The sequence below is a fragment of the Heterocephalus glaber genome, unplaced genomic scaffold (assembly GCF_053883595.1).
Source record: "Heterocephalus glaber isolate CG9 unplaced genomic scaffold, H.glaber_assembly_v1.0 deba00001509, whole genome shotgun sequence".
Lineage (NCBI taxonomy): Eukaryota > Metazoa > Chordata > Mammalia > Rodentia > Bathyergidae > Heterocephalus > Heterocephalus glaber.
In genome coordinates, this window is record NW_028258325.1 from 280,294 (window position 1) to 290,139 (window position 9,846).

The window sequence follows — 9,846 nt, forward strand, 5'->3', positions numbered from 1 at the left end:
AGGATCACAAAATCTAATTTCTACCTTTCTATCCACAGAACCATTATGGGAAACACCTCATCTATACATCGTTCAAAGAGATCATCCTATATTTCTATGTAATAGAAAATGGCCTATGTACCAACTTAGGGAAAATAAGACACAGCCACCCATTGGCAGCCTGAAATACAATGTCATATTTTAACTGTATCTTTACTGTAAATAATAGGAAAAATGACCAAAAATGCCTTATGTTCAAGCCTTTGTGGCCCTCTACCAGAGGCCTGATCTGTACCCCAAAAGTAATCCTCCCTCAACAGTGGATACTGTCAAGGACTCCCCCATCAGCTCCTTCTCCCCACAGGCTACCTCCTCACCAGCCTGCTGAGTCAGTACCCTCAGGAGATAAAGACCATCTCCCGAGTCCACCCCACACTAGGTCTGGGGTCCTACTTACCATATGACCCTGGATAATGAGAACTCAACATTCAATCCAGCCATAGCTCTACCTCTTCAAGAAGTGGTGGGAACCAATGGTGCAGTCCAGTACTAGTCCCTTTTTCTTTTGCTTTTTTTATTCTTTTATTGGTACATTGTAGGTATACAATACATTTACATTTCTCATTGGGATCTTGTACCTTTACATGACACATCTTGGTTCTTATTTTTTCCCCATTCCCTGCCCTCCCTTCACCCCTCCACCTTTCCCTATTTACAAAGACTTTGTTTCCCTTTTTTCCATTTCTCACCATTTTTCCTTTCCCTTCTTTCCTTCCCCCCCACCACCACTTTCCCTACCCCTTTGGACATTTTCTTCCTATTTTGCATTATTGATTATTCATTCTAATCATTGGTGCATTTTAGGTATACAATATAATGACATTCATCATTGGAAATTTGCACCTTTACATAGTCTCTCTTGGTTGTTATTTTTCCCCCTTCCCCAGCCCTCTCTTCAACCCCTCCATCCCTCCCTATTTACAAAGACTTTGTTTCCATTTTTCCATTTTCTCATATTAATTCCATTCCCTTCTTTCCTTTCCCCTAGCCCTCCCACTTCCTTCCCCTTTGCCCCTTTTCTTCCTATTTCACATTATCTAGTACACCTTTTAGTCCTTATTTACACTTTCAGTTTCTCACACTAGAGAAACTATTCGGTATATATACATGTGTGTCCTATTTATTTCACTTAAGAGTATGGCCTCAATGTGCATCCATTTAGCTATAAATGTCTCTAATTTCTCATTTTTTATGGCTGAGTAATACTCCATTTTATTTTTAAAAACCACATTTTCTTTATCCAGTCTCCAGTTGATGGGTATTTGGACTGTTTCCAAGTTTTAGCTATTACAAACTGTGCCGCCATAAACATGGGTGCACATATATCACTGTGGTATGATTCTTTTAATTCTTTGGGGAAGATACCCAACAGGGGAATAGCTGGGTCAAATGGGACTTCCAGTCCTAGTTCTTTGAGGTATCTCCATACTGATTTCCACAGTGGTTGCACTGGTTTACACTCCCACCAGAAGTGAAGGAGGGTTCCTCTTTCCCCACAGCCCCGCCAGCATTTGTTATTGGTTGATTTCATGATAGCAGCCATTCTTTCTGGAGTGAGGTGGAATCTCTGTTTTGTTTTCATCTGGATCTGTTGAGTGATCAGTGATGTTGCACATTTTTTCATATATTTATTTGCTATTTTGACTTCTTTGTCTGAGAAATGTTTGTTCATTTCAGATGCCCATTTTCTGATTGGGTCTTTAAATTTGGGAGATCTGATCTTTTTAAGTTCTTTATAGATTCAAGATAGTAGGCCTTTGTCTGAGGAACAGCAGGTGAAGATTTTTTCCCACATTGTGGGTTGTCTTTTCACACTGCTGGTGGTTTCTCTTGCTGTGCAGAAGCTTTTTAATAAGAAGAGATCCCACTTGTTGATTGTTTGTGCTAGTTCACAGGCAACTGAGATTGTGTTCATAAAATCTTTTCCTACCTCAATGGCTTCAAGAGTTCTACCTAACCTCTGTTCCAGCCGATTCAGTGTTTCTATTTTAATATTTAGATCTTTAATCGATTTCAAGTTTAGTTGGGTGCATGGCAAGAGATATAGGTCTAAGATATAGGTTTAATCTTTGGCAAGTTGAAACACAATTTTTCCAGCACCATTTATTAAGGAGGCTATCTTTCCTCCAGTGAGGGTGTTTGGCTCCTTTATCGAAGATGAGATGGCTGAGTGTGTCTGGAGTTGTTTCTGCATCTTCTAATCTGTTCCACTGGTCCTCAGGTCTGTTTCTTTGCCAGTACCATGCTGTTTTATCACAGTAGCTTTGTAGTATAGTTTCAAGTTAGGGATTGTGATACCCCCACCATGTCTCTATTACCTAGAATTGCTTTTGCTATTCTGGGTCTCTTCTTGTTCCAAATGAATTTTTGGATTGTTTTCTCAAGGTCCATGAAGTATGCTGCTGGGATCTCAATTGGAATTGCATTAAATCTATATAGCAGTTTTGGAAGTATGGCCATTTTCACTATATTAACCCTTCCTACCCAGGAGCAGGGGATGTCTGTCCATTTTCTGATATCATCTTCAATCTCTCTTTTCAGAGTGCTATAGTTTTCAGAGAAGACGTCTTTGATTTCTTTCCTTAGGTTGATTCCTAGGTATTTCAGTTTTTTGGATGCTATTGTGAAAGGAATTATTTGCCCTATTTTTCTCTCAGTAAGTCTGTTGTTCGTGTAGAGGAAAACTATTGATTTTTGTGTGTTGACCATGTAACCAGCTATTTCTCTGAATTTGGTTATTAAGTCTAGAAGACTTTTGGTGGAGTTCTTGGGGTCTTCTCTATAGAGTATCATGTCATCTGCAAATAATGACAATTTGACTTCTTCATTTCCTATCTTTATTCCTTTTATTTCTTTTTCTTGTCTAATTGCCATGGCTAATGTTTCCAAAACTATATTGAACAAGAGTGGTGATAGTGGACATCCTTGTCTTGTTCCTGATTTTAGTGTGAAGGATTTCAGTTCTTGACCATTTAGTATGATACTGACTGTTGGTTTTTCATAGACAGCTTTTATTAGATTGAGGTAGAGACCATCTATTCCAATTTTTGTAGGGTTTTTATCATAAATGCATGTTGGATTTTGTCAAATTCTTTTTCTGCATGTATTGAGATGATCATATGGTTTTTGTCCTTGGTTCTATTGATATACTGTATTACATTGATTGATTTGCATATGTTGAACCATCCCTGCATCCTTGGGAAGAATTCCACTTGATCAGAGTGTATGACCTTCTTGATGATCTGCATTCTATTTGCCAGTATCTTATTAAGGATTTTTGCATCGATGTTCATGAGTGAGATTGGCCTATAATTCTCTTTTTCAGTTGGGTCTTTCTCTGCTTTGGGGATCAAGGTGATGCTTGCTTCCAGGAATGAATTTGGGAGTATTGCTTCCCTTTCAATTTCATTGACGAGTTTAAACAGTAGTGGCAGTAGTTCCTCTCTAAATGCCTTGTAGAATTCAGCAGTGAAGCCATCAGGACCTGGGCTTTTGTTAGTTGGTAAGTTTTTAATTATGTTTTCAATTTCATTGGTTGATGTTGGGTTGTTTAGAAATTTTAGGTCTTCTTTGTTGAACTTTGGTAATTCATACATATCTAGGAATCTGTCCATTTCGTCTGTGTTTTCCATCTTATTGGTGTATAGGTTCTGGAAGTAGGTATTAGTGATCCTCTGGATTTCTGTTGGGTCTGTTGTAATTTCACCCTTTTCATTCCTAATTGCATGGATTTGGGCCTTTTCTTTCTTTTTTCTGATAAGTTTGGCTAAGGGTTTGTCAATTTTGTTGATTCTTTCAAAGAACCAACTCTTGGCTTCATTAATTTTTTTTATCATTCTCTTAGTCTCCATTGAATTGATTTCTGCTCTGATCTTTATAATTTCCTCCCTGGTATGAGCTTTGGGTTTGTCCTGCTGTTCTTTTTCTAGAAGCTTGAGGTTCAGCATCAGGTTGCTTAATTGGGCACGATCTGTTTTCCTAATATGTGCATTCACTGCTATGAATTTCCCTTGTAAGACTGCTTTCATTGTGTCCCATAGATTCTGATATGTTGTGTTGTCATCGTCATTTAATTGAAGGAACAGTCTGATTTCTTCTTCAATTTCCTCTCTGACCTATTGGTTATTCAGAAATGTGTTGCTCAATTTCCATGTGTTTATGAAATTTTTGTGGTTTCTTTTGCTATGGATCTCCAATTTCATTGCACTATGGTCTGATAATATACAGGGGATAACTTCAATTCCTTTGCATTTACTTAAACATGTTTATGAGCGAGTATGTGGTCTATTTTGGAGAATGACCCGTGTGCAGCTGAAAAGAATGTGTATTCTGATTTTGTGGGGTGGAACACTCTGTAAACATCTGTTAAGTTCAGTGGTTCAGTGTTCAAGAGTTCGATTGAGTTCTAGTATTTCATTACTTATTTTTTGTCTAGTTGATCTATCTATTTGTGACAGAGTGGTATTGAGGTCCCCCACTATAATTGTATTAGTACACATATGACTTTTCATGTTCGTTAGTATTTCTTTTATATAGTTGGGTGCACTAGTGTTTGGTGCATAGATATTTATGATGGTCATCTCTTCCTCTTGGATTGTTCCCTTTACAAGGATATAGTGTCCTTCTTTTTCTGTCTTAATCAGTGTTGGTTTGAAATCTACTTGATCTGCCAAGAGGATAGCTACTCCTGCTTTTTTTCAGGTTCCTGTTGCATGGAGTATTGTTTTCCACCCTTTAACTTTCAGTCTATGAGTTTAATTTTGAATTAAGTATGTTTCTTGTATGCAGCATATTGTTGGATTTTGCTTCTTGACCTATTCTGCCAGTCTGTTTCTTTTGATTGGTGAATTGAGACCATTAACATTGATGGTTATAACTGATACATATTTAGTTATCACTGTCATGACTTTTTCAGTTTGTTGGATTCTTCCCCTTTACATTTAACTTCTTGTCACACCCGATGGGTTCATTCTGCTGTGCTTCCTTGGGTTGTGATCCTCACTGTCTGTTCCTAGGGTATTGTCTAAAATTTTTTTGGAGTGCTGGTTTGGTATGCATGAAGTTCCTAAGGTGCTCTTTGTCATGAAAGTATCTTATTTCTCCATCAATTTTGAAAGATAGTTTTGCAGGGTACATCAATCTGGGTTGGAGGCTGTTTTCCTTTAGGGCTTGAAATACATCACTCCAAGTTCTTCTTGCCTTGAGGGTTTGCATTGAGAAGTCTGCTGTGATTCTGATGGGTTTTCCTTTGTATGTGATTTGTTTCTTTTCTCTAACTGCTTGTACAACCTTGTTCTTCTGTTGGGTTTCTGGAATCTTAACAATTATATGCCTATGTGTAGATTTTTTTATCACAGCTACTTGGAGTCCTATATGCCTCACTTATCTGTATGTCAAGTTCTTTTCCCCTGCTTAGGAAGTTTTCTGCCATCACTTCTGTGAACAGTTTTTTTATGTCATCTGCACACTCTCCTGTTTGTTTGTTGACTCCAATCAGTCTTATGTTATTCTTCTTTGCATCCTCTAGCAGCTGCTGGACTGATTTCTCGTGGTCCCTTACAGTTTTAAAGCAATTTTTCTTTTCCTGTTCACTAATTGCAATCTTATCTTATATATCTGAAATTCTGTCCTCACATTGGCTCATTTTGCTGCGTAGACTTTCAATGGAATTTTTAATCTCCTGGAAATCTGTTTGCATCTGTTTTATGGATTCCATTTGTTTCCTATGTTGGGATTCCATCGTGTTCCTCAGCTCCTCTATTTTTTTTATCTCTGTCCTCTCTAGATTTATTAATCATATTTTGCACTATAGGCACAATCTCTGTTGCTATCTGAGAAATTATTTCTGATTTCATTTTTTCCAGATCCTCTTTTGTTGCCAGTTCAGGGAGTCCAGGTGGTTGAGTATCACAATGTTCCATCTCATTTCACTTTGGGGTTGTTTTAGGTGATCTGGAAGTCTGGTTTTGAAATTTATTTATGTGTCTTCTCATTTCAATGGCGGGGGGGCGGCTGCTGGCACCCACGCAGCTCATCTCTGTGCTCACGGGGCGGGGGGGGGGGGTATGGTGGCCTGGAAGCATCCTCTTGTGCTCTGGGAGTGGCTCACCTCCTCTGTGACCATCAGATTCTTGAGTCTTCAGAGAATTAGAGCTGCATTTCAGAGCCATCACACTGAGCTGTAAAGCTCAGCTTTGTGCCTTTTGAGCTGTGGCACTTGGCTACAATACTGAGCTGTAACACTTAGCCATGCCTCTGAGCAGTGGCAATTAGCTACAACACTAAGCTATAACACTTAGCTGTGCCTCTAAACTGTGGCAATTAGCTGTGACACTGAGCTATAACACTTGGCTATAACAGAGTTGCTCTGCTCTGCCCCAACACTATAATGGATTGTAGGTGAGTGGCCAAGGCAGACATCTCCATGGTTGACCAGACACCAAGAGAAGACAGTTCTTCCCCCCTCCCCCCATTAAGTTTATTGGTACATTTTCAGTATACAATACAGTCATATTCATCATTGGGATCTTGTGCCATTACATGAATCTCTTGGTTCTTATTTTTTTCCCCTCCCCTTGCCCTCCCTTCACCCCCTCCACCCTTCCCTATTTGCAAAGACCTTGTTTCCATTTTTTTTCCTCTTATATTTTTTCCTTTCTCTTTTTTCCCTTCCCCTACCCCTCCCAATTCCCCTGCTCTTTTAGACTTTTTCTTCTTGTTACACAATATCAGTTATACATTTTTTAAATTACAATATCAAGATCTAGGAGACATTACCACAGATTTTACAGAATTTGAAAGGATATAGAAAGCATATTACAAAAATCTTTTTTGAAATAAATTTGACAACTTCTAAGAAGTACCTTGGAAGACAAATTAATGAAACTAACTCTGGAGGAAATATAAAATTTGAATAGCACCTGTTAAAGACAATATTCCTGGCTTGAAAACCTACCTATATGACAACAGCAGGCTCATAAACATTTTAACTGATAAATTATATCAAACAATTAAAGTAGAAAAAGAAGGAACACTTCTCCCCTCATTTTAGGAACTCAACATTGTGCTAAACCTTAAAGTGGATAAAGATAATAGAAGAAAAAAGTATGAACATAGATAGAAATTTGTTTAACAAAACAAACTATTAGAAGTCACATCTGGCAGGATGTAGAAAGTGGTTTTGTTATAGGGATGGCAGTGTTGGTTCAGCATTGGAAGATCCACCCCCAAAAGTCATCATTTTAACAGAGGAAAGGAAAAAGCCATATGATCCTGTCACTAGTTGGAGAAAAAGTATTGGACTAAATTCTACAGCTGTTCATGGTAAAAGCTATCAGGAGGCTAGAAGTAGAACAGAAACTTCTCAACAAATTAAATACATGTACTCCATACTTCCAGTGAGAACGCCTTGGATGAATGGAGAAGATATAATGCTTTCTCCTTAAGGTGGGGAACAAGGGCAGATATGCTTACTCTTTATCTGTCCATTCAACTTTGAAACCTAGTCCCCACCAAAATAGTCTGGCAATAAAATGACACAACTAGGATAGGATTGGCATGGCAGAAGCAAAATCTTTGTATGTAGATGAAATGATCATCTACAAAGAAAATACTAAGAAATCTCTAGGAGCCCCTATTACTTGTACTTGAATTTAGCAGCATTAGAAAACACAAGGTAGGGCCGGGGATTTAGCTCAGTGGTTTCGCTGCCTGCTGCGCAAGCACAAGGACCCGAGTTCGATCCCCGGTACCAAAAAAAGAAAACACAAGGTATATATAAAAATTCAGGTCTGTGTATACTTGCTATAAATGAAGAACTGGATATTGAAATTTAAAAGTTATGTAGGAGTACAAAGGACCCAGAAAAGCCAAAAACAGTGTTGGCAGATGTTTAGCACCAATTTTAAGACTTCTTCTAAATCTACAGTAATCAAGGCAGTGTTGGTGTAAGGAAAGACATATAGATCATTGGAATAAAACAGAGAATTTAGAAATAGAACAACACATATATTTTTCCCTGATTTTTGAAAGATTATTTAACATTAGCATTTTATAGAATATAAACTCGATTCAAGAGCCAAGGAAGAGATAGTGTCTTCAGCAAATGGCACTAGAACACCTGGTATCCATATATAAAAAATTAACAGCAACCTTTTCTTTCCATACATGAAAATAACTTGAAGGGATCTATGAACCTAAATAAGAAAGCCTAAAAGTATAAAACTTTAAGAAGAAATTATAAGGGAAAATATTTATGAATTCAGGGTAGGCAAGAACTACCTAAGATACAAAAAACATGATGTACAAAAGAAAAAAATTGATAAATGTGATTCCATCAAAATTTAGAACTTTAAATGACATTAAAATGAAAAGTAGTCCTTAAACAGACCATATTTACAATGCATATAACCTATGAGCAGAATATACAAAGAATTCTTAGAGCTCATTAATAGACAACCCAATTAAAATGTAGACATAACAAGATGGTAAATAGCCAGTATAGCACAAGGAATAGTGTGCAACTCTAGAATCAGAAAAATACTAATCAGTACAATAATAAGATTGAATTATACACTCATTAGGGAGATGAAGTCAAAAGTTTTAAAAGCCTTGTCATGACTTTTCTTTTTGTTGAATTCTCCCGCTTTGTGTTTAATTTGTCACGCCCAATGTATTCATTCTGCTTGGTTTCCTGGCATTGTGATCCTCATTGTCTTTTCCTAGGATATTGTCTAAACTTTTTTGGAGTGCCAGTTTGGTATTCATGAAGTTCCTGAGGTGCTCTTTATCATGAAAGTATCTTATTTCTCCATCAATTTTGAAGGATAGTTTTGCAGGGTACATCAATCTGGGTTGGAGGCTGTTTTCCTTTAGGGCTTGAAATACATCACTCCAAGCTCTTCTTGCCTTGAGGGTTTGCACTGAGAAGTCTGCTGTCTGATGGCCTTTCCTTTGCATGTAATTTGTTTCTTTTCTCTCACTGCTTGCCAAATGCATTCTTGTTCCTCAGGTGAAAGCACTGAGGAGAGAATAACATTTAGATCATCCCAGGTAAGGTCATAAGACTGAGTGAGATATTGGAACTCTTGAGTATATCTAGTAAGATCTATAAAAAAGGAGACTAAGCACTGATTGATCTGAGATAGATTGGACAAGGAGAAGGGAACATGGAATTGAATTATTCCCTCTGCTCCTGCCACCTCTCAAAGTGGGAATTAGGGAGTGGGGAATAGGGAAGGGGGACCAAATTATAGTCTAGACCGGGTATGAGGTGGCGTTGGATTGGGCACAGCATATGGAGGAGGATCAGATTCAGAGGGCAGCATCGGGTAGATGGAAGCCTTGGCAGGGGCAGCAGTGGCAGAGGACTCACCCAGTGACTGGCTAGAAGTGGCAGGAGGCTTATGCAGGGAGAGAAATGCAGCTGTAGTGGCAGGAAGCTCTGAGGAAGGGACAGCAGTCCCTGCAGTCACAGCAGGAGGCTCTGGGGGGGTGGGGGAGCAGGAGTTCCTGTAGCCAGAAGGTGCTGCAGAAGGTGCTGGGAGCTGCCAGGGGAGGGTGAGGTCAGTTGGATATGTTGTCAGGGAGGAGTTCATGTCAGGTAGAGGAGGTACAGAGGGGAGAGAAAGGAGAATCTGAGAGGTGTCACAGAAGACACACGAAGTGGGAATGTGAGGACATATGAAGAATGCCTGACCATAAGGTACTTCGGACCATTTGCTCAGGCTCTGGCAGTGGTTCTCTAAGTTCTGAAGGATGGAGAAATCAAAAGTGCCATTCTCTGGCCACTGAGAGCTGCTTTCTAGT